Consider the following 26,117-nt stretch of genomic DNA (forward strand, 5'->3'; position numbering starts at 1 on the left):
GCTGCGATGAGCATTGGGGTACATGTGTCTCTTTCAATTCTGGTTTCCTTGGTGTGTATGCCCAGCATAGGATTGCTGGGTCGTATGGCAGTTCTATTTCCCGTTTTTAAAGGAATCTCCACACTGTTCTCCATAGTGGCTGTACTAGTTTGCATTCCCACCAACTGTGTAAGAAGGTTCCCTTTTCTCCACACCCTCTATAGCATTTATTGCTTGTAGACTTTTGGATCGCAGCCATTCTGACTGGCATGAAATGGTACCTCATGGTGGTTTTGATTTGCATTTCTCTGATAATGAGTGATGTTGAGCATAATACACTTTTTAAAATCCAATTTTAGGACTCACTGGCTCCACTTTGAGTATATTTGCTATAGTAAATGCATAAGTCAGTATAAGTAGTTCCTTGTTTTCTCTAAAAATCTACTGACTGAAAGAAAGGAAACATATCAGTTGGACAAAATAATTTCTGTACATAATAAAGGCTGAATTATGTGCAAGTTGACCAGCAACTAAGTTCTCAGCTGCCCCATTATAAAATAGGAATATGACCACAGCCTTGAACTGCCAGCAATAACTTGTAGAAGTAAGATGCTCTGGACACAGTAGGCATTGAGTAATGTTTAGGATCACAGAGGTGAAAGAAACCTTCGATATCACCTAATTCAACCTCTTTAATTAACAGAGGAGCCTGGTGAGCTACAGTCCATGGGATTGCCAAGAGCTGGAAACAAGTGTGCAATTAACTTTCACTTTCAATCATTATTATGACTTTAAATTTTTAATTTTTTCTTTAAATTGAGGCCCAGTGAAATTAAATGATTTATTCACAGTTATACAGATACGTGATTCAAGACTGATCAATATGTCCTAATAGCTCCATCATCATCCCTCTCCTAGAACAGTTCTGCTAGTGATGACTTTATTTACATGACTCTCAACAAGTGCTAAAATAGCCTAATAAAATTTAGTCCTGCTGGGCCACCTAGAAGATGATTAAAAACTTTAATACTATATTTTTTTCAAGTCTCCTTCTTAAGTCTTAAGTTTCTTTCTTTGTAGAATCAAACTTGTTTATGGTTCCTTATATCACAACATAAATAATAATAGGAAGTGATCTAATGATGACAATAAAAATAATACTCATAAAATACTTAGGACAATTAAGTATGATAATCTAACTGAAACATTAAAACAACCGCATGACATATATAATATTCCAGACTTTAGACTTGATAAGACTGAGGCACAGACAGATTTGTATATTTTTCTCAAGGGCCCACAGCTCAAAAGTGGCAGATTTCACCCTGTATTCCTAGCTGTTACATGAACACTATCAAAAAACAAGATGATATCCTGAAAAGTTTAATAAATAATGACTAGGAAGAAATGAGGGCTCCCAAAGTGGCTCGGTGGGTTAAGAATCCAACTGCAATGCAGGAGACACAGGTTCAATCCCCAGGTAGGGAAGCTCCCTGGAGGAGGGCATGGCAACCCTCTCTAGCATTCTTGCCTGGAGAATCCCATGGACAGAGGAGCCTGGCAGGCTATAGTCCATGGGGTTGCCAAGAGTCAGACACGACTGAAGTGACTGAGTGCATACACACAGGAAGAAATGAATGTTCTTGAGAATTCTGAAACTACTGAGAAGTATTTCAAGATAATTTTTCAGATTTTTTTTATTTGCCTTTTCTGGTCTCTTTAACTGCAGTGCAGAATCCCCAGAGTGAATCATATTTATTCCGCAACCACAGATATCAAAGCATCCTCCCATCAAAGTTCAGTGCTGGGAAAAAGTGTTTGCTTCCCAGAATCCCAGACCCACATCTCAGCTGCTTCAAAGATGCCTTCCCTATTAGTTAGGAGCCTCCACCCATTCCTTTGCTATACACACCTACATCCCAACTGAGGCTCCCAAAGCTGAATTCCCGGTACTGAAAAGCAAGCCCAAGCAAGACACCTCTCTACTCAACACCTAAAATTCTCTAACAAGCAGGTTGGTTTCAAGGAAGAGACAAAAGCAAATCCCTAATCTGTGACTAGCTTCCTGCACCATTTGGTGTTCACCAGGCTCACAGGGCAGAGCCTGCTTTCTGCAGTAAGGATCAACAGAGGTGAGGCAGCTGGTGCTTCTACAGCCATAAATCACAGAGGTGTAAAGACAACTTGACATAAAATCTGTACAAGCTTTGCATATGGCGTGCCTGCAGATACCAGAGGCTTGGCTGAATAACACCAGGAACAGTTTAGGTTGGAAAATTCTTTAGAGGGCTTTGACAAAAGCTTTTAAAGACTGATGTTTCAGTGAACTCATCCTGTCATTTCCCATCACTTAGCCAAGTTACATTTTTATAAGTGTTCCTTTACACCGTTTCTGCAAGAGGGATAGGGAGGAGATGGGTGGTAAAGACCAGCCATGGAAACGACTTCAGAATCAGCAGTCAGTGAAGTCATGATGAGAGTATTCAGAGATGGACTGCATCTCTGGATCCCATACTGGGCTTCTCCAAGCCCCGTCACACAAGCTCAACGGGAAGCATCTCTCTATGGACTATTGTCCACCAACCATCTGCTCGTGTCTCTAACACAGCAATGTAAGGCTCCTTGGGACCAGCCAGATCTCAACCCCTCCTATAGATAAACTCAGAATTCTAGATCTGAGAGCCAAAGGTGGGGGTGGGGAGAGGAAATGAATCAAATTCCAACAAGTGAAAAAAAAAAAAAGGCTTGTATGCCCTTGAGGCAGAGGCATAGGAGGCCTCTGCACATTGATAACCTATGACTCAGTCTTTTATCACTCAGAGCTCAGTGTTTTCAAATTCCATGGGATGGATGCTGCTCCTGTTCCAAAGGGATGTCCTCCCAAAGAGGTGGCTTCTAGAAGTGAAGAGGGGGTAAGCCCTGTCTCTGCACTGCCGCGTGCTATGGCTGCCTTTTCACGACAATGACTTTATACCCTATAGACTCTAGATTCACCTCTGTTAGGGAAGTTAAAATGAAGGAAGTCTCAGTCAGGTTTCAGAAGCAGAAGAGCAGGCCTCTGACCTTGCTTCTGACCTGCTTGGACACCACCTGGATTCCATGCCTGCCCGCAAGCATGGCTAGTCAGGTGGCAGTTTAGGTAAGAGAGTGGGTCTTGGAATTCTTCAGCCCATGGAGGTCTGGCCAACCCCCTGGGGTCTAACAAAATCCTATGACTCGCAAGATAAAAACAAACTGCATTGTAAAAAAGTCCAAGTAAACTCAGAGATGTATTTTTGAACACAAACTGATGATAACATCATGATATTGGTTTGCGGCCTAGGACTAAAAGCGGGAGCCCCCAAAACTGCAATTTGAAGTCTCAGCCGTGGAGTGGATGGACTACCTGGGACCTTTTCTCAGCCTTTTCCCAACAGATTGCTGTTAATCAGGGACTTCCCAGCACTGTTTAAGTCTGGGCGCTGGTCAGCCCAGTTAGGTGATGTATGTGCTGTTCCATGGTGCTCGTGGTAAAGAACCCGCCTCCCAGTGCAGAAGACGTATGGATGAGGGTTCGATCCCTGAGTCAGGATGGTCCTCTGGAGGAAATGGCAACCCACTCCAGTATTCTTGCCCGGAGAATCCCATGGACAGAGGTGCCTGGCAGGATGCTGTCCATGGGGTTGCAAAGAGTCAGACACAACTAAAGTGACTTATCACGCACACACATACACGCATGTGCTGTTACTGTTTTCTGTTTCTCTTCTTTTAATGACTGTATATTGGAATTAAGTAAAATAATCCTCTTTTAAATACTGAAATTGTTTATTGTCCGTAACGAGTGGTTTTTTTGGTTAATAAATCCTCCGAACCCGAAACAAAAGTAAAACTTTCCACTAAACAGTCATTTTTCCGTATTTTTTTTTCCCAAAAGAAGCAAAGGAAAGTCCTTGACACTCATGTAGGTATCAACAGAAAACCTGAGGAAAAAAAGAAAATCAAAGCATGGACCAGAATACACATGACTAAGAATAGGAATGTCAAGAACATGGCTTATGGAAAGGAAAGCTGAGTTTTGATCTGTTAGTTGTATTGAAGCTGAGGCAAGGTGCAGAGCAGGGTGTGGAGTAGAATGAGTTAGGGAAGGGAGGAGGGATCTTCTTTACATAAGAATTAGAGATGATCTCCTATTTTATTTTATGTGGCTTTTTCAAAAGCATTTGTCAAAACCCAACATATTTCATAATTACCTTATTCTCACAAAAGGTTCTTAAGTTAAATGGTTGTGCCAAAAGGCCATGCTTAGTTAAGACTTGATATGACACTCATTCTCAACTTTCTTGTCTCCAGATTTTGGTCCTGCTTGGACACCAAGGAGGTGGCCTTAAAGCCAGCAGCATCTTTGATGTCTGAGGACAGTATATATTTCTGCAAAGTACTTCATCCACTGTTGATATGTATAAAGATGAACAAAGTAAGGACTGCTATTACAGAGCAAAAGTCTCAGTTGTGTCAGAGAAAGTCACTCTTTGAAAATATCAAATGGGGCTCTTATTGACTATTTGCACAGTCTTCTACAGTCAGAACCAGAAAGGGTCTACTAAAGGAAAGAGAACATTCCGGATATTCTTCCTTTCATAAGCTGCCCCAGGGTCACATTTAGTAACAAGAACTTAGGGAAAACAAGGACCAGAAGCACAGGTGATGCCCAGGACTCCACTGGAGAGGAGCCAGGGACCACATCTCTCATACCTGAAGCCAGCTGTTTGCAGAAAGTAACTTTAGGAGTAGACCCTAAGACCAATATATGGAATGAATGGATGAAAGAAATGGAGAATACTTAAAAACATTTTTTCCCTATTAATACAATTGTTCTATTTAATAGAGTCAGAGATTATAATTTATGAACTACTCATGTCAATGGCTGCATTTAAAAAATCAAAATGAGGACTTCCCTGAGGGTCTAGTGGTGAAGACTTCACCTTCCAATGCAGGGGGTGTGGGTTTGACATGCTCTCAGGGCCATAAAACAAAAACAATATTGTAACAAATTCAATAAAGCCTTTAAAAATGGTTCACATCAAAAGAGTCTTTAAGAAAACATATACTTAAATGAAGATTACACTTGTTTAGTACCAACAAAGCTAACCATGTTCTATTTTTAAAAGTCTATTATTTATTATAATAATGTGCATGTTATATTCAGAAAACCTCTACAAGAAAGGAAATATGTTAATCCTTATTTTAGAAATAGAAAAGAGAGATTCATTCAGTAATTTAATTAAATAAAATTCTTTGGTTACTCATACCACAGCTACAGTGATGGTAGCATCTTACTTCTACATATAATAAAACGTCTTAGAAAGTGAGGCCTAAGCTACAACATTGGAAAAAAAAAATCAAACATACAAAACAAAGACAGAACCAAACTCAATACCTCCATCAAGAAATCCATGATTTTAAAAGGCACATCAAAAGTAAAGCTACTTAGTGGTAGAATAAGATTTAAATATGGATTTATTTGTGAAGGTTTTAAACACTGCATTTACTATCTTTAGCATCCTCAACGATTACACAGCTTGTAAAGTGCTTTGAGGTTATGAGATCACTAGTGAAGCTCTCGGTTTCATTTAAAATAAATTCAATTAAATATGTCTTTCTTTACAGTGCTTCCAGCCCATGAAAATCATTATCAGAGGATGTGGCAGAAAGGGGGGGAGAAAACCCAAATAACAAAATACCACTGCTGTCAGATTTTTTTCACAGGTGGTAAACGTGATTCTAATGTTTGTAACCTTACAAGGTTAGAAAGATGGTGCTCAGAACTAGGAGAATCAGCTCATTTGCTAGAGGGACACATAAAGAGTTGACTGTTCCATTTTGGCATTTACAGAAACATGGATGGTATTACGCTAAGTGAAATAAGACAGACAAAGACAAATACTATACTATATCTTTTATACGTGGAATCTAACAAATACAGCTAACTAGTCAATATAACAAAATGAAGAAGACTCACAGATGTAAACAAGCTAGTGGCCACCAGTGGGAAGAGGGACGGGAGAGGGGAATATAGAAGTAGGGGATTAAGACATATCATACTTGGACATACTGTTAGGTATAAAATAAACTACAGGGATATATTGTACAACATAGGGAACATAGCCAATGTTTTATAATAACTGTAAGTGGGGTAAAACTTAAAAATTGTGAATAACTATATTGTACACCTGTTAACATATAAAACTGTTCAGCAAGTATACTTCAATTAAAAAAAAAGAAGAATTGACACATCTCCCATTACATCGTATGGAACTACTTTTGATTTCCTCAAAATATCATTACCAATGAGCTACAAAAAATATTGCCAAATATGGGGAAAAGGTAAGCCACAGTGAGCCTTCTCTTCCTATTGTCTTGGTGGTTTATGAGGTAATTTTGAAACTGGCTAGTGGTTTGATCTCAACCAGTCAAGGAATCATTTCATTGACAATAGATGTGGGAGTTGTATTTTCCATGCGAATCATGGAGTGCCAAAGTGCTTAGCTCATATGGTTACATGGCACATTCTTGAGAAGAATCATCTGCCCAAGAAGCAATATTATATTAACGATTCTTCCACTACACTTGCTACCTCCCCTCCAAAAAATAATTAGGCTTGTTTCCTAAAAAACTTTTAGGAAGGAAATTGCTTTTCTTAAACACTGTAGCAAAATATCACTTATCCAGCCTGCCTTTAAGTTGATGTCACTGATAGCCAATATCTGAATCAACCAACCAGATTACCCAAGACATTTAAAAACAAGGCTATACATGTATGCCAGAGATGTGTAATGATGACGTGTTTTCTGAAGTCTAGGTGAGCAGCCTATTTCTCCACCAACATATTCAGGTCATAACTGACCTCCACACAAGAAATTGAGAGGATGAGTCTTAAACTATTTTTCAGCAGATAGGGAAAAATACTTAATAATTATAATAATATGATGCTAGAATTCTTTTTGCATGAGGATGGAAAAGGCAAAGACCAGTGGAGTGTCTACAAAGTGACAATCATTGACTAGTTTCATTCATACATATTTTTAATTGAAAATAAAATAAATTGTGGAAAATTCTGAAAGACATGGGAATATCAGACTACCTGACCTGCCTCTTGAGAAACCTATATACAGCTCAGGAAGCAACAGTTAGAACTGGACATGGAACAACACACTGGTTCCAAATAGGAAAAGGAGTACATCAAGGCTGTATATTGACACCCTGCTTATTTAACTTATATGAAGAGTACATCATGAGAAACACTGGGCTGGAAGAAGCACAAGCTGGAATCAAGATTGCCAGGAGAAATATCAATAACCTCAGATATGCAGATGACACCACCCTTATGGCAGAAAGTGAAGAGGAACTAAAAAGCCTCTTGATGAAAGTGAGAGAGGAGAGTGAAAAAATTGGCTTAAAGCTCAACATTCAGAAAACGAAGATCATGGCATCTGGGCCCATCACTTCATGGGAAATAGATGGGGAAACAGTGTCAGACTTTATTTTTTTTGGGGGGGGGGGCTCCAAAATCACTGCAGATGGTGACTGCAGCCATGAAATTAAAAGACGCTTACTCCTTGGAAGGAAAGTTATGACCAACCAAGATAGCATATTGAAAAGCAGAGACATTACTTTGCCAACAAAGGTCCGTCTAGTCAAGGCTATGGTTTTTCCAGTAGTCATGTATGGATGTGAACACATGTATACCTGTGGCGGATTCATTTTGATATTTGGCAAAACTAATACAGTTATGTAAAGTTTAAAAATAAAATAAAATTAAAAAAAAAAAAAAAAAGAAAGCTGAGCGCCGAAGAACTGATGTTTTTGAACTGTGGTATTGGAGAAGACTCTTGAGAGTCCCTTGGACTGCAAGGAGATCCAACCAGTCCATTCTAAAGGAGATCAGTCCTGGGTGTTCTTTGGAAGGACTGATGCTAAAGCTGAAACTCCAGTACTTTGGCCACCTCATGCGAAGAGTTGACTCATTGGAAAAGACTCTGATGCTGGGAGGGATTGGGGGCAGGAGGAAAAGGGGATGACAGAGGATGAGATGGCTGGATGGCATTACCGACATGATGGACATGAGTTTGAGTGAACTCCAAGAGTTGGTGATGGACAGGGAGGCCTGGTGTGCTGTGATTCATGGGGTTGCAAAGAGTCAGACACAACTGAGTGACTGAACTCAACTGAATTGAACTGAAGCAATAACATGAGGTGGATATTAGTGTTTTTATTTTATAAATGAGGAAAACAAGATCTAGAAGTTTAAAAAACTTGTTCAAAGTCATATAGCTCTTAAGTAGCAGAGCTGGAATTAGGTCAGTTCTGTCTGGTTCTATTTACCATTAGATTCTTTACACACTTAGCATTCTCCATCCTGGGGCAGTGGAAGGTACTATATTCTGTAACCAACATGTACATTAATGGGTGATTTGTGAGAATATATTACTTTATACGGACTTCCCTGGTGGCTCAGATGGTAAAGAATCTGCCTGCAATGCAGGAGACCTGGGTTTGATCCCTGGGTTGGGAATACCCTCTGGAGAAGGGAATGGAAACCCACTCAAGAATTCTTGCCTGGAGAATCCCATGGGTAGAGGAGCATAGTAGGCTATATAGTACATGGGATCTCAAAGAGTTGGACATGACTGAGGGACTAACAGTTTCACATTCACCACTTTATATTAATATTACATTCATATTTATACTAATAATGTGCATATTATATAGAAAGCCTGATAGCTCAGTTGGTAAAGAACCTGCCTGCAATGCAGGAGATCCCGCTTTGATTCCTGAGTTGGGAAGATCCACTAGAGAAAGGATAGGCTACCCACTCCAATATTCTTGGGCTTCCCTTGTGGCTCAGCTGGTAAAGAATCTGCCTGTAATGCAGGAGACTTGGGTTCAATCCCTGGGTTGGGAAGATCCCCTGGAGAAGGGAAAGGCTACCCATTCCAGTATTCTGGCCTAAAGAATTCCATGGGCTGTATAGTCATGGGGTCACAAAAGAGTCAGACATGACTGAGTGACTTTTACACACTACAAGTCCAAGGGTAAAGAATACAGAAATAATATCAAAATTAATTCAATTTTCTTCATTAATCTATTAAGGGTATATAATTTGCTGAGCGCCAAAGAATTGATGCTTTTGAATTGTGGTGTTGGAGAAGACTCTTGAGAGTCCCTTGGACTGCAAGGAGATCCAACCAGTCCATTCTAAAGGAGATCAGCCCTGGGATTTCTTTGGAAGGAATGATGCTAAAGCTGAAACTCCAGTACTTTGGCCACCTCATACGAAGAGTTGACTCATTGGAAAAGACTCTGATGCTGGGAGGGATTGGGGGCAGGAGGAGAAGGGGATGACAGAGGATGAGATGGCTGGATGGCATCACTGACTCAATGGACGTGAGTCTGAGTGAACTCCGGGAGTTGGTGATGGACAGGGAGGCCTGGCATGCTGCGATTCATGGGGCCGCAAAGAGTCGGACACGACTGAGCAACTGAACTGAACTGAACTGAATTTGCAAACTCCGTTTTTCACAAAATTCTAAATAATTTTGTTTTATTAAATAAATGCATGAAATATTGGGAAATGGAAAAGTCTCATATTTGATAGTACAGCATAATTTATTTATTAGCAAATAGTTTATGAACACTAGTATTTATGGTGTTTAAAAACCTTATTTAAAAGTATCTATCATATTAAAATTTAGGTTCCTGAAGACTGATAAAGACTTAAAGTACAATTTTAGTAAAATGTACTTTATAATCATTGAATAAAAAATAAATACATAGTGTTTATTCATTTTTCAAAAACAGTATTTAATGCATGCAAAAAATAATTTTAAATAGTATTCAAATGATATAGTTACATCCATTTGGGTGGCTTTAGTGGTGGGTGATTTTATCTTAATTTTGCTTACCAGAAATAAACTCCTTCTTAAGCTTATTTATGTCCTGATGCTTATTCCCGTAGGTTCTTTCTTAGTATAATATATATTGTTTATTAGTATTATATGACATAATAAAAATTCCTTATGCTTGCAACCTATTAAGTAAAGTGGTACTTCTTTTAATTAAAAACAAACAAACAAACAAAAAAAACCTTTGATATCATGAGTGTCTCCTGAAAGGATAAAATAGGGGACAAGAGCATATCCCCCATCAATTTTCTCAACATTTAATAAGCACTGATGATCTTGTTTAGTTCCCGGATTCTGGGGGACTATACACTTAGGGCATTTCCTGTGCATAGGAGCCACCTTTCCTGCTGATCCCTGCATGTTTTCTTCTCTCATCTCTCTCCTCTTCTGAGGCAGTTCTCCAGTTCCCTCTGAAGCTTCGGCCCTGACTCCCTCCTGCATCTCAGGAATGGTTTCCAAATTCAGCCGCATTGTGCAAACTTCAGGTGACAGGCATTTTCGACGGATGCATAGTACAGTGCGGGTAAACCCTGATAAACAGAATATTTTATTTGTATTGTTGGGTGGTGTTACACAGCATGCAGGATCTCAGTTCCCCAACCAGGGATCAAACCCGTGCCCCCTGCAGTAGAAGCATGGAGTCTTAACTTCCTTGGGACCAGGGAAGTCCCAGGTGACCATTCTCCTCCCTCAAGTCATCTAGGAAAGGCAGAGCAGAAATTCAAAGCCTACGCTTTCCTGGCATGACCCTCAGCATGGCTGGTTCTGTTTCCATCAACATCCCCACAAACAGGTGCCCAGACTTTATTAAGGGATGGCCCTGCCTCTGTCTTCGCATTCTACTGCGTCAGGGAGTGTATGTTAAGAAAGCTGCAAAGATGCTCTGCAGACACCCTTAGAGGAATGATCCCAATTGTCAGATAACCTGCTTGTGTTCCTCAGGGCACAGGCTTAAGAAGAATACTTAACAGACTTCTCTGGGCCGCTGAATTTTCCACCTTCATGTGAAGCATCAGTGGTACTGGCAACCCTTTTGATCATCTTGCATCACACTTAGCTGGGCCTCAAGTGAGGGAGGCATTACACAGCCCTGTTTATCTGGCCAAGGCTCCCTACTCTGAGTCAGTTGAACTTTACTCCACTATTCACACAAAATAGCAAAATCACACACTAAGAAGGGAGTTTGCAGGTAGGAAGAAGTGGGCTGGAAAAAAGGACACTTGACTGAGTAGGTGTAAATGTGGTTCATAGAGCTTCTCCATTAGCCCATCATAAAACTGGGCAGGGCTTGCTCTGAGCAAATCATTGAAGAACATATTTTCAAAAGATATTTTGGCACCCAAGTGTGAGATAAAAGCATGTAAACTGCTTTGGAAACTGAAATCATCTCTGATTATAGATAGTAGGATATTATGACTATGTACCATCAGCATAGAAAATGCTGACGTGTGAAGCAGGCAGCAAAACAGAGCTTTGAACGAGGGGTAAGAGCTCTAGGTTCCTGTCCTGGTCTTGCCGCTGACATACAGCTAACTTGCTGGGGCTCGGTCGTGTTGGACTCTCCCACCCCATGGACGCAGCCTATCAGGCTCCTCTGTCCATGGGATTTCCTAGGTGAGACTACTGGAGTGGGTTGTCATTCCTCCTCCAGGGGATCTTTCCAACCCAGGGATCGAACCCTTGTCTCTGGCATCTCCAGCATTGGCAGGTGGATTCTTTACCACTGCACCACCTGGGAAGCCCCAACATACTGCTAGATTTGGACAAGTCACTCAACCACTCGGTGCCATGTCTCAGTACATTGAAACATTAACAGTATTGTATTTAATGGAGCTGACCAGCTCTAAAATGTTTAATTCCGAAAGAAGCATGGGGTAGTCTTACAATATACTTCAAATCTTTATTGGTCACATTTTGACTGCCATCAATATACAAAGAGCAAGAACAAACAGTAATGAGATTTTAGGAATTATTTCACCATTTGTCAAAAGTCTCCTCTAATTGTAGAAACCCTGCTCCAAAATATTGCCTTCTGTTTCCAGATAAAGTCTCAGGCACCTTATCATTTCTTTTTATTTATGTATTTGGCTGTGCTGCGTCTTAGTCGCAGCATGTGAGATCTAGTTCCTTGACCAGGGATTGAACCCGCACCCCCCTGCATTGACAGCATGGGATCTTGGCCACCAGACTACCAGGCAAGTGCCACCATATAATTTCTTAAACTTGCCATACTTTGGGCTCTTCCAAAGACTTCAAAACAGTATACTTGTAGAAGAGTTTTAGAGGGATTGGATCATTTGCCATGTTCCCTTAAAATTTGTTGCCTGTCCTCTGTAGCATGGCTTTTGGACTCATTTTATTTTTCCTCTTCCTAGTTCTTTTGGGAAGAAGAATTGACTCGAAAAGAGAGGGCAGCCCAAGGTCCCAGCCTTGTATAGAAAACTCAACACCTCTTGAATCATGTCAGCACAGCACCCTCTACTGCTTCAGGGGGAAAGAAATGTTCGCAACTTAAAACACCAGAACATAACTGAGACATGTCATTCTGCCCAGCTACACAACGACGGGTAATAATTTCCTTCATTTGTCACCTGATTAACATTCCTTACAAAGGTGCATAGTTATGGTAGAGGAAAACTTTATCTTTTTGATCTTTGCATTTGGCTTGTTTTCTTTGTTCTACTGGATTGGCCAAAAAGTTCATTTGGATATTTCCATACCATCTTAGAGCAAAACTCGAACAAACTTTTGGGCCAACCCAATAAGTTTTGTGATGTCAGGCTAAGAGATCTCATGATTTCCCATTTCAAGCCAAAACAAATACAGGCCATCTAGGGAGTAAATGGATAGTGTGAATAAATATATCTGCAGTAAGTCTCAATGGGAGCGTCCTAGTGGTCTAGTGATTAGGATTTGGCTCTGTCATTGCTATGGCCCAAAGCTTCCCTGGTGGCTCAATTGGTAAAAGAGTCTGCCTGCAATGTGGGAGACCCAGGTTCGATCCCTGGTTGGGGAAGATCCCCTGGAGAAGGAAATGGCAACCCACTCCAGTATTCTTGCCTGAAGAGTCCCATGGACAGAGGAGCTTGATTAGGCTATAATCCATGGGATTACAAAGAGTCAGATATGACTGAGTAACTAACACTTCACTGCTATGGCCCAGGTTTGGTCTCTGGTCATGGGCTTCCCTGATGGCTCAGCAGTAAAGAACTGGCCTGCCAATGCAGAGACATGGGTTCAATCTCTGGGTCGGGAAGATCCCCTGAAGAAGGAAATGACAACCCACTCCAGTGTTTGTACCTGGGAAATCCCAAGGACAAAGGAGCCTGGTGGGCTACAGTCCATGGGGTCACAAAAAGTCACACACGACTTCACAACAACAACTAAACAACAGCAATTAAGTCTCAATGGAAGACTCCAAGAGGGAATGTTAGAGCTCTCAATGTGTAAAGCTTCTGATACATTTAACAGAAAACGCCTGCAGACCACAAAAAGGTGCTTTTTCCTTGGCTTTAGTTAAATTATACTTATGTTTGGATTGTGAGCCCAAAAGAAAGAAACAGGTTTTTTTGTTTTTTTTTTTTTAAATGTAGATCTCTGTCTATCTGCATGTACTTTCTCCTGAGTGTCTTGTTTTGTACAGTCACTAAGTCATTAAAAATCAAATCAGAACCCTGGGAAAGGTAATGTATTTCCTATGGACTCTTAAGGAGAGATGCTTCAAACCAAGATATTCCCTCCACCACTCTGGACCTCTTAATTCCTCCACTGAGAAAATACATTTATAGTGTTTTGTGTGGAGAAGCATTCTAATCAGTCCCAGGAAAGTCTGCTAAGTAGCAGAGAGAAAAATCTATGGATAATATTATAAAATAATTTCTAGTCTGGAGTTTTCCTTCAGACAGAGTTTATGACTTTGGATGAACACTACATGATTTCCCTAACCCAGAAGTCTGCTAAGTACACATCTCACCACTCCATTCATTCCAGGAAAGGAGAAAACACTCCCTCAGAACCTGCCCCTGGCAAAGCCCATCTTTGGTGTCTTAGGATTTCTCTCTTTGAGCCATTTTCCACCTTCTAGAAGTTTGATTCCCAGGGCACCTGTTCTACCACAAGCCTCCATAGACCTGCTCAGTGCTAGCTCTCTCAGCTGATTCCACGAATGCTCTTTGAGTTCTTAATGTGTTTTAAAAGAAAAGACCTGATAATTCAGAAGAATTGGTGGTGAGGTAAGTTTCAAACTGAGGAATGAAGGCAGGTTAAGAAAGGATAAGTCAGAATACGACCTTCTGTCATGTCCCTGTCTATAGGAAGAGGGGAAAGGAATTTGCAGCCCCCTCCAAGTCCAAAACACAGAGTGGAGATTTGCCTTCCTTCCACCACCATCTTTCAAGGAATGGGCATCTGTTAAGATCCGGGAATCTTCAGGGTCCTTCAAGCTCCAGGACTAGCACTTCCAGAATGCATTGAACTTTCCAGAACTTTCATAGTCTTCATGGTTAACCAAACACATCTTATCATAAATGTGTATTCTAACCATTCCACTGGGTTAACCGGCTCCCTTTAACTGTCCTCAAGACAAGATGCCTAATTTCTATTCTTTTCTATATTCTACATGCTTATGCCTAGTTGCTCAGTTGTGTCGGACTCTTTGCAACCCCATGGACTACAGACCACCAGGGTCCTCTGTCCACGGGGATTCTCCAGACAAGAATACTGGAGTGGGTTGTCGTGCCCTCCTCCAGGGGATCATCCCAACCCAGGGATCGAACCCAGGTCTCTCATGTCTCCCGCACTGCAGGCAGATTCTTTACCATCTGAACCACAATGTCTAGCAAAATGCAGGGTACATCCATGATACTTGGCAAATACACACGTGAAATAACACCTACTGTCATTCACTCTGTAGAAATGAGGAGACAGACAGCATGCAGAGTCACACTACTTAACAAATGTTGGTTGGGGGCTGTCAGGTGCCAAGGACCACGCTAGATGGCAGGGATTCAATGGTAAACGAGATAAGTGAGTCTTTTCAAGGCATTTATATTCTAGGAATGGAACCTGACCAGAAGATAGGCATTTTCAGTGGATATACAACAGAATGTGGGGAAACCCAAGTGTTGTGAGAGCTCAAAAGAGGGTCACTGAACCTCATCTGGAGGAGATGACGCATAAAGAGAGACCAGGACAAAGAGTCAGAATTAGCCGGGTGGTGGTGGGGATGGAATCCCTGCAGAGGCTCAGGAAGGAGAGGGTGCATCATTTGGGCCATTGAAGGAGGAGGGCAGTTATGGAGGAGCAGAGGTGGAAAGGCATGTGGGACCAAGGCTTCAGGCGCCAGACCCATTCAGGAGCCGCCTCTCTGTGCTGACGAAGAAATAGGCCCATTCTTCCATGGCATGTGGGCAAAAAATATCTTCCTTTCTAGTTTTCTTTTTTTTTTTCTTTTTGGCCATACCCTGCAGCATATGGGATCTTAGTCCCCCAATCAGGGATCGAACCTAAGCCCTCTACAGTGGAGCACAAAGTTTTAACTACTGGACCCCAGGGATGTCTCAAGGAGTGCATCTGGAAGGGGGCCCTGGACCTAGCATTGCACTGTTTATCGTCACACAAGCCGCCTGCACACGGCATGGCCACTTCTATCAGTGGTTTTCAGTTTGTGGCAAAAGGTCTGTTTCCTTGTGAGTGCAGATTTGAAACAATCTCTTTAAAAGATTACCACAACTGAGCATTTTTCAGAGGACCAGGCTATTCACAAAGTCCCTAATTTCTACCTGGGAATGGGAAGGTGGGTGGATTCAAGCTATTCCAAAACTGCCCAGATCAGATAGAGGGCTTGCGGCTAGTGAGCTAGGGGAGGGGGCTCTCAGGTTACAGGAAACAGGTTACAGCTGTTTCCTAAAAAGGTTACTCTTAGGATTCTATTTCAATTACTCTGTAATTCTGGAGTGCTGCTGCTGCTACTGCTGCTAACTCGCTTCAGTCGTGTCCGACTCTGTGCGACCCCATAGACGGCAGCCCACCAGGCTCCCCCGTCCCTGGGATTCTCCAGGCAAGAACACTGGAGTGGGTTGCCATTTCCTTCTCCAATGCATGAAAGTGAAAAGTGAAAGGGAAGTCGCTCAGTCCTGTCCAACTCTAGCAACCCCATGGACTGCAGCCTACCAGGCTCCTCCGTCTCTGGGATTCTCCAGGCAAGAACACTGGAGTGGGTTGCCATTTCCTTCTCCAATGCATGAAAGTGAAAAGTGAAAGTGAAGATGCTCAGTCAGTCTCTTAAATTATGTAACTATATTTTAAAAATGATAGTATAATCCAAAAACTAATAATAATAAACAGATTCCATCCCCAGAGGGTTGATAAGTCTCTGAAACAAATTTATCCATGATCACTCCATCGTGGATTCAAGGCACTGCAAGCAGACCTAAGAGTGACCTCAAAGCGCAGGTCGTTCTCTGGTGCTCAGGGCCACCGCCCCCAAGGATGTGAAACAGGTTGCACGAACGTCAACTCCCAGGTGGCAGTCTGTATGCCTTTCTGCACTGCTTCATTTTTTTTAATATTTATTTTTATATTTGGCTGTTCCAGGTCTTAGTTCTAAAGATGCTTAGTAGCACACAGGATCTTTAGTCATGGTATGTGACCTCTTAGTTTCAGCATGTGGGATCTAGTTCCCTGACCAGAGATTGAACCCAGGCCCCCTGGATTGGCAATATGGAGTCTTAGCCAAGGGACCACCAGGGAAGTCCCTGTGCACTGCTTATTGAATTTCATTTTTAATAATATGGGTCATTGCAGGTATACTGAGGTTGACTCACTGGTTAGAAGTCTTAGAAGAAAGTCAGAGTGAACAGAAGCCTTGATTCCTGCCTTCAGCATCTTCTAGAAAGTAATGCTTCAACTTGAGAAGGTACCCCGGTTCCTCATTATGGCCCCACCTTGTGGCCTTGCCTGGAGGCAATTCCTTGAACATCCGAGGTGGTCTAGCTAGGTTTAAATGGGATGAACAAACATTGAAGGGATTATCTCTGAAACTGAGAAACAAATCTCTGCTGCAATGTCAACCTCAGGAAGTTTTTAAAAGCTGGGTGGAGGCCAGCAGATAGCCGAGGCCAGAGCAGGAAGTCAGCTCTGCACCGTGTGTTGAATTGAAACGATGCTCAACTTGCCTTTTCGCTGGACAGCACATGCCTTGGAAAAGGCAATTTTCATGTGCAGAAAAGCAGCATGGCCTTGGGTGTCAGGGTGTGAAACAGAAGCAGGCATTAAGCTAGGCTCTGGGGACGCAAAGCAAAATCCATTCACATCACACACAGCCAAGGTGGTTTCTGCGAAATGAAAAGCTCATCCGACAACGCCGTGCTTAGAGCTGTCGTAGCGTTTCCCACCACACAGATATAAGATCACCGCTTTCACCATGACTCTCAGGCCCCGAGGGAGCTGACCCTGACTGCTGCTGGGATTTGCCAGTCCATCAGCCGCAAGGCCCTCTCTAGGTTTTTTTGCTTACTACGGTTGCTCAATCCTCCTCTGGGTTCTTATACTTGGGTCCCCTGACTCAGATCTTCACATAGTTGGCTCTTTCTTGCCTTGGAAGTCTCAGCTGAGAGCTCTCTGTTTAGTGAAGACTTGCCTGCCTAAAACAGCAGGCACTCTCGCACGCATCAACACGTGTCCATTTTCTCTGCAGTTCTGGACATATTGGCTTGCTTGTTTCCCCTTTTTCTGTCTCCTCTGCTAGAATGTACACACATCTAGGGAACAAGAATTTTACGTTTTGTTCACTACTTTCTCTCTAGTCTCTAAGGCAGAGTCTGGCATATAATAGGAATCTAATAAATCTTTGTTGAATGAATGAATGAATGAGTGGATGAACAAATGGCACTGTCTTTTCCCCTTGAGGACCTTAGGATTTGGTCAATGGAAGTGAGGAAGATTCTGACACAGTTACATCCAGGGATCTGGGAACGTGGAGAGAGGATGCTTAGCCCAGAAAAGGGTGTGGAAAGACCACGCAGGAAAGAGAATGCCTGGGCTAAACCTTGCTGCCTAGATTCAGTGACGGGAACTGAGAAGTTCCAAGTAGAAGGACCAGCATGAGCTGAGAATGGAAAACACAAAACTACAAGGACAAGCGGAGAAGGACAAGGTTGGGAAGGGCAGGAAGTCAAGAGGTCAAGAGGGTGCATGCCATGGAGTGTATCAGTCTCAGAAGTCTGGACCCGCTATCAAGGTTAAATGATGGACAGGGGCCAAAGATAGCCAGTGCCTGAAATCAGAAGTAAACATTATTATTATTATTGTCATTTACTTTTATCCCTGTGCTTCCTTTCTTGACCTTGTTGCTTCTTATTCCTGGGTGAGGGAAGACTCTCTCTGAGTGGATTCTACAAAACTCAAGTCATCAGACATCAGTGAAAAAGAAATTCAATATGCTTTGCAATAAATTGCCCAGCCACAGAAGCAACATAAATGCTCACTGATAGATGAATGGATAAAGAAGATGAGGTACACACATACAATGAAATATAGACTATGAAAAAGAATAAAATATTGCTATTTATTATAGCCACATGGATGGACCTAGAGACTATTATACTAAGTGAATTAAGTCAGACAGGAAAAGACAAATATTAAATTGATATCACTTATACACGGAATCTAAAACATCAGTAGAAATGGAATTATTTACAAAACAGACTCACGGACATAGAAAACAAACTTTTGGTTTACCAAAGGGGAGAGGGGGAGAAAGAATAAATTAGAAGTATGGGATTAACACAAACTACCATATATAAATTTGGGTGAATAACAAGGATTTACCATATAGCACAAGGAACTATAGGTAATATCTTACAATAACCTATAATGGAAAAGAATGAAAAATGTCATGTATATATAAAACAAATCATTTACCATACATCAGAAACTAACATATTATAAATCAACTATACTTCGACTTGAAAAATACATCTGGCATCTATGTTAGCCTTTTCTGGCTTTTCACTTTGGCTTCTGCTAAAGGCACTGCATCTGTAGCAACATATATCCCAGCTCTAATCTTCCTCAGAAATGAGGTAGGTATCCACCCTGGCCAGATTTTTCCTTGTCTATATGGTGGGATCAACCATCTCCTTAAGTGAGTTTCAAGCCAGGGTTCGTACAACACTTGAAAGCAACATGATTCAACACTGTGCCTTCTCTGTACCCTAGAAAAGTTGCCAAACATTCTACAAAGAATGGGCATATGAATAGGATATCAGATAAAACTTGTGTTGAAACAAGTTCTTTTTTCTCTGCGTTCCATTCACAACAACAGAACCCAAAAGTCAACCCGTCATATATTATCTGAAAATTATTCACAAAAATGTTTGCCTTGTTTGAGGCCATGAGCAACAAGCTTTTTGTCTTTTCTTCCCTCCTCCTCTTCTCATTCATGAAAACGATGATTCACTCCGGCGCCCTGCGGAGAGTGGGGCAGCGCCTGCTTCCGAGGCAGCCCACCTCCCCTGCTCAATGGGCAAAGGGCCCTCCAGTGAATCAAGTTCATTGAGCAAAATCAGGGGAAAATATTTGTCTGGCAATCCAACACGCCTCTCTCTGTGCTTGTCTGGACAGAACTAGGGTGGACTTCACATTTTTTTCCTTTTTGTCAGAAACAAGTGTATAAAATGGCATATTTTCATAAAAGAGTGTCACCCAATGGGGAGTTTTCAAGCTACAGGATGAGCATTATCACTTTTGGAACCAAGACACAGAGGGAATTACAATCACAATCACAAGGGAATTACAATCACAAATAGTTGATACATGTGTTCTGCACTTAGCAGCTGTCTACTAGTTCTCTGGAAAACAGAAGTGGTCCAATAATATTTGAATGTTGTAAGGTCGGAGGTGGAGTGGAGTTCACCATGCTGAATTGCATGTTTGTTGAATTGCATATTTGTGGTTGTTAGGTCGCTCAGTCATGTCCAGTTCTTTGTGACCCCTTGGACTGTAGCCTCCCAGGCTCCTCTGTCCATGGGGATTCTCCAGACAAGAATACTGGAGTGGAATGCCATGCCCTTCTCCAGATATTTCTGATCCAGGGATTGAACCCGTGTCTCTTGAGTCTCCTGCACTGCAAGCGGATTCTTTACTACTGAGACAGCTGCATGAAAAAGAATTTATAAAAAAGACAGGAAGTAGCCTACACCTCAGCAAAGAGGCAGCCATCAGAAATGGAAGCCTTTGAAACACAAAGCTCAACAGACACATGCATCAAAGCTATCTTTGGTGAGATGTGATGGAGGAAATTGACCATAGGCCATCGAAAGTGGAACGATCATCCAGTATATTCATCTCAAAGCACTGGTACCTGGCTAGACACTGCTTCTCATATTCCATACATCATTCTCCTCCAAGGAGACATCACAGCACCATAGAGTCCAATTTTTTAAAAAAATTTCTTTCATATTGTTTTTTATTGCCCTGCCACAAAAGAGTGGCTCGTCCCTGAACATCTCATTTGTAACAGCCAGGGCAGATGTTTGTGGTGGGGACTACATAGGGAAGACCCACAGAAAGGTGTGTGTGTGCTAAGTTGCTTCAGTCGTGTCCAAATCTATGGAGTTGTAGCCCGCCAGGCTCCTCTGTCCATGGGATTCTCCAGGTAAGAATACCAGAGTGGGTTGCCGTGCCCTCCTCCAGGGGGTCTTCCTGACCCAGGGATCAAACTTGAGTCTCTTACTTCTCCTGCATTGGCAGGCAAGTTCTTTACCACTAGCGCCACCTGGGAAGCTACACAAAGGTGGCAGCAGGTAAAACAGCTAAAAAGAGAATGAAAGGACTTGTGGAAGAGAAGCACCAAACCCAGGACGATGCTCTGATGCTTCCCTGGGCTTTGGAAATATAACAGACGCAGGAGACAGGGTAATTGTGAAGACAATAGGTTGCCCTTGTATTTAAGGGAAAGAAGAGCTACAAAGACATAACAATGAGTAAAGCTGAAGTGGTTGGGATCAGCGAATGTATGAATAATCAATATCTGGCAGAGGAGAGGATGAGATAGTGTCTAAGGTAGAACATATTTTGGAGAAAACAATAAGCGAATTCAGATCTATGAAAGAGTGTGCTTAAACAATACACCACAGTGCATACAGATGCCATAACAGAGAAGACGGAATGACGAAAGTCTATATTTTAAAAATCGCTGCTGCCACAAAGAAGTTAGGGCTTCGGAAAGGAAAGGAGTCTGAATTTATTGATGTTTATTAAGGTGGAGAGGAAGGCAATCTAAAGACACACAATCAAGTTTCCTCTTTCAGGCATGCCTACTGGAAAAGTCTAACCCAAAGTTAAAAGCAGAAAAAACAGAGAACCCCTCGATAGATGTGGGATTGGGTGGGTGCAGGTTGAAATTGGAGAACAGATTACAAAAGCAACCGCGCCCAGTGTTGTCAGGTTTGGCCAGCTGAGCAGGGCTGATAACCTTCGTATCTCTAAGAAGAGTTCTGGGGCCGGGGAGGATTCACAATACATTTCAGAAAGGTCACACAGTTTCTGCTAGTAGATCCTGATGCTAACAGAGAGAGAATCTAAGGAGCCATGACTGGTAGAGGCAGAGAGATGCATCCCAGGAGGTTTAAAACGTGAGTGCCAAGGACTTACAAGGGTCATGCTCACGTCTCTTGCCCCCTTTCCTGCTCTGCACCCCCGTGTGTACAGTCAAGCTACCCTCAAAGCAACTGAACACCCATAGAAATCCTGGCTGCCCTTCCCAGCCTACAGCTTCCAAGTCACCTTGTCAAACATCCTTAGTTCCTGGGGAAAGAAACCAAGACATCAAGAGGGTGATGACAGGGTCATTTTCCTACAGTAGGAAATGGCATGGCCAGCATTGGTGATTCCTAGCCCAATGTCTTCACACTTTATAACGTTGCCATTTGTGCTGAAAAGCAGTTGGTTGGAAGACGCAGCGCTCCAAGACAAACACTCCTGACCCACAGGCGAAGGATGACTCCTTGCTCTGGAGAGAGGTGCCCCGGCTTGCTTTCTCTCTGCTGACTCACTTGCACAGTCTGACTGTACACATTCCAGAAAATGCCCAAGGCCCCAGATTTTCAGTTGAACCACCCTCTTCCTATTTCTAATTGGCCGCATTGACACTTTTGATTTGAATCCAGGAGTAGGCCTTTTGACATTAGCCAGGTTGAGCCCTGTTCTCTGAGTTTCCTCTCTGGGATAAAGAGGGTCTCCTTTAGACATTGTTTCCATGCAGTGGTTTCCTTCTGCCATGATTTATCAATAGATTCCAGAAGGGGAAGTTGACCACATATGGGCAAGTTAAGATACATTTAAAGAAACCAGAAACATGTCCTGGGCAGGGCATGACTTTGTAAACGTTCCCCCAAAGCATTATGACATCTGCATTACCTTTTCTTTGGGGAAATGAGAATAAGGATTTTTAATTTCTCAAAAGCTGCCCCTTATTAAAAACCTAGTAGGGATTGGGCTTGCCTGATGGCTCAGCAGTAAAGAATTCGCCTGCAATGCAGGAGACTCAGGAGATGCAGTTTCGATCCCTGGATTGGGAAGATCCCCTGGAGAAGGAAATGGCAACATACTCCAGTATTCTAGCCTGGAGAATCCCATGGACAGAGGAGCTTGGCAGGCTATGATCCATAGGGTCACAAACAGTCAGACACGACTGAGCACTCACTCACATCAGAGGTGGGCTAATAAAGCAAATCAATCAAGGGATTAAAATTTCAACTACATTTAAGCCCAACAAGAATAAGAATGCTCTAGGAATAGAACTGATAAAACCCAGACCACAAATCACTTGAATGAGTTCCTTTAACTAATGACCACCTTTCTCTTGGCATTTTTAATTGACTAATTAATTGATCAATTGATTACTATTTGACCCTGCAAAAATATTCTGCTGATAATTAATAAGGTACTAAAATTAGGATCAACTTCACTCCTTTCTTCTCTCTCACTGTAAAAAACATCCTTAGGCTACTTCTTGCTTCAACTTGAGGAAGAGATACAGAATCAAATGGAGAAAGGAGAAAAAAGCATTAAATGTATTTGCAGGGATATTCTTTAATAAACCGTGGTGTGGTGTCACTTTCCCAGTACTCTGTTGTCCAGGCTCAACATTAAGCCTCAAACCTATTGATTTCAGTGACACCTTCTTGGGAAGGCCAACTGATGCCCAGCTGGTAGCAAACTTAAAAAGGGAGTTCTGATTTAATTAACTTGCATGCTTCCTTAGGGCCCATTCGAATGCTAACAAGTAGTTAAATTCTTTGCCTACACAACAAATTCATTATTGTTATTTTCTTCTTAAAGGACATTTTACCCAGGGTTGATACAAGAAAGAAATTGGCCCGATCTTTTCATTTACCAGCCAAATGCACCTTTTCCAGTATAGAATGGGATCTGAGTCATCCTCAGTAAATTCCCAGTGGCAACACACGTTTATAAATGCACACTCTCATTACTAATTGTGCCCGCGTTTCAAAAGAATCAGAAATGAAATGGTAAAACAGAAATTTCCTTCCTTAAAACCTGCTGGGAAGAGGTAAGGGTCACATAAAATCCCAGGCCATCTATTAGTTTATATTAAGAAATTCAATAAGTTATCCAATAAGTATTAGTTATAGTTATCCTAGACTATTAAACATATCCTATAACTATTAGTTATAACTATAACTAAATATTGGATAACTGATAATCTATTAATCATTGGATTTTTCTAAATAAAGAACTCATGACATTTGCAATGTTTTCAAAAATGTCACTTTATGTATTATGTTGTGATCGGGAAGAATGCAGATACAGTTTACAGAAAGGACCACTTCTGGGGCTTCCCTGGTGGCTCAGTGGTAAAGAATCGCCTGCCAATGCAGGAGACAGGGGTTTGATCCCTGATCTAGGAAGATCCCACATGCTGCAAAGCAACTAAGCCCCTAAGTCACAACTATTGAGCCTGTACTCTAGAACCCGCGAGCCACAACTACTGAAGCCCGTGTGCCCTAGAGCCTGTGTTCAGTAACAAGAGAAGCCACTGCAGTGGGACACCCAGGTACCTCAACGAAGAGTGGCCCCCGGTCACCACTACTAGAGAAAAGCCCACACAGCAACAAAGACCCAGCACAGCCAAACAGAAATAAATAAATAAAGTTTTGTGTTTTTTTTAAAGGAAAGGACCACTTTCTACAAATAAGTTTCTCTTTTGTATAAATGTCTTGGTCTAGCACCTGTGTGCATGACAAAGCAGAGTTTACAACAACGTCATTTCCTTTGTGACTCAAAAATGACATACATTGCTTGTTGGCCTCCAAATAACTGGTGAATTACTTTCCTCCAGGAACTCATCTCTAAGGCATTAGACGTGTTTCTAAGCATGTAATTCTAGCTATTCAAATCTAACACCATAACAAAATGATGGTTTTCAGAAACCTACAACAGTTATTCCTGACAGCTGGATGGCACTCTTTAATCAACTGTATCTACCACTGTGTTCTAAAGTAATGTTCAGAGTTTATAGATCATAATTTCATTTTTCACCTGTCCCTTAAGCTTATATTTCCTTGTGTTATTCACTAACTCTGCAATATAAAGTATCTTCAGGGATGTGCATGCATAGAAAATTTTCTTTTAAAGTTGCTGATGATATATTCAAGACCAATCTGTTTCAGGCAGTCGCAGAAGACAACCTTTGTTTTTCTCTTGATGGAGTCTAACAATTATGAAGATAAAATTTGGTGAGGTCATCCCTTCCAGATACAGCTCCTTTTAATAATTTTAAAATATTTATTTAATTGGGTCTTAGTTGCTGCGTGTGGGGTCTTCCTTGCATTGTCTGGGCTCTCTAGCTGTGGCATGTGGATTCAAGAGTTACCATGAATGGGCTTAGCTGCTCTGGGGCATGTGGGATCTTAGTTCCTTGATCAGGGAATGAACCCATGCTCCCTGCTCAGAGTCTTAACCACTGAACCACCAGGGAAGCCCCTATAATTTTTAATTTTTTTATTTATCATCCTGGCTGGCTGACTGTATTGAAAAGTGTGCTAACAATCTTACAGTGGTCAATCTCAGATCAGTCTTTTTCAGCTTTTAATTAGTTTTCCAGAGACTGGTTCTAGCTTGAAGTCCTATGAAATATGTGGCTTGAGTAGAATCTGTTGGAAGAAAGGGTGCGAGTGAGGCTTATGAAGTCAGACGAGGTATATGTCCATGACAGATTCTCTCCAAACTAGCTGTTCCATTATTTCTATTTTATTCCTCATTCAAAATGATTCAGTCTGAACTCTGTTGTTTCTCTCCTCACCTAACTGATGAAATGTCAGTGCCTTAGGGAGCTAAATTAATTTTTTTTCCTTCGTCATGTGTCTCTGCATCTCGTGGCCAGTAACTGTTCCGCCACCTTGAATTTTAACTTTATTTTATTTATGGCTGTGCTGGGTCTTCATTGCCTTGAGCGTGCTTTCTCTAGTTGTGGCGTGTGGGCTTCTCATCATCGTGGTTTCTCTCGTTGTAGAGCATGGGCTCCAGAGTGCCAGCTTGGTAGTTGTGGTGCTTGGGCTTTAGACTCTGAGGCTGTGGGATCTTCCTGGACCAGGGATTGAACCCGTAGGCAGGCAGATTCTTAACCACTGGACCATCAGGAAAGTCCTTGATTTTTTAAATAAGGTGATTTACCTATAGGTTACTTTCAAGAGTGGTTGCCTTCACTGAGCAATTAAATGAATATACAAATAAATTAGATAGAAAGCTTATTTTTAGAGTTTTTATTCTCCATGGGAGTCAAATATATCTCCGGTCTTCAACACTGATCCATGTTCCTAGACAGAGTAAACAGGTTTGTGTTTGTTTTGGTTTTTATAATTCTTAGGGAAACAATAGCTCCAAGGACTAGTTATCAATTGAGGAAACATGCTGAAAGCATCTCCAGCTGATCTATTTATATGAAAGGTTAATTTGTATAGAAAGGAAATATAATTCCTGAGTGATCAATGTATAATTTCTTCTTAAAATGTTAAGGGCTAGTGTCTCTAGTAGATAACCTCGGCTGCTGCTGCTGCTAAGTCGCTTCAGTCGTGTCCAACTCTGTGCGACCCCATAGATGGCAGCCCACCAGGCTCCCCCATCCCTGGGATTCTCCAGGCAAGAACACTGGAGTGGGTTGCCATTTCCTCC

At 41.8% G+C, this 26,117-nt stretch overlaps 2 long non-coding RNA genes across 2 annotated transcripts in view; both read right to left on the reverse strand.

The window, feature by feature from the left end:
* LOC129643057 (uncharacterized) overlaps window positions 1-26,117 on the reverse strand; it is a 329,392-nt gene that overhangs the window by 114,908 nt on the left and 188,367 nt on the right. The gene's annotated exons all lie outside the window — the stretch shown is intronic.
* Window positions 9,614-26,117, reverse strand: part of LOC129643058 (uncharacterized) — a 93,291-nt gene continuing 76,787 nt past the window's right edge. Inside the window, exon 3 of the long non-coding RNA XR_008710042.1 lies at window positions 9,614-10,450. This is a non-coding gene — a long non-coding RNA (uncharacterized LOC129643058). The remainder of the gene's footprint in view (window positions 10,451-26,117) is intronic.

Source organism: Bubalus kerabau, chromosome 2 (genome assembly GCF_029407905.1).
Source record: "Bubalus kerabau isolate K-KA32 ecotype Philippines breed swamp buffalo chromosome 2, PCC_UOA_SB_1v2, whole genome shotgun sequence".
NCBI classification, from domain to species: domain Eukaryota; kingdom Metazoa; phylum Chordata; class Mammalia; order Artiodactyla; family Bovidae; genus Bubalus; species Bubalus kerabau.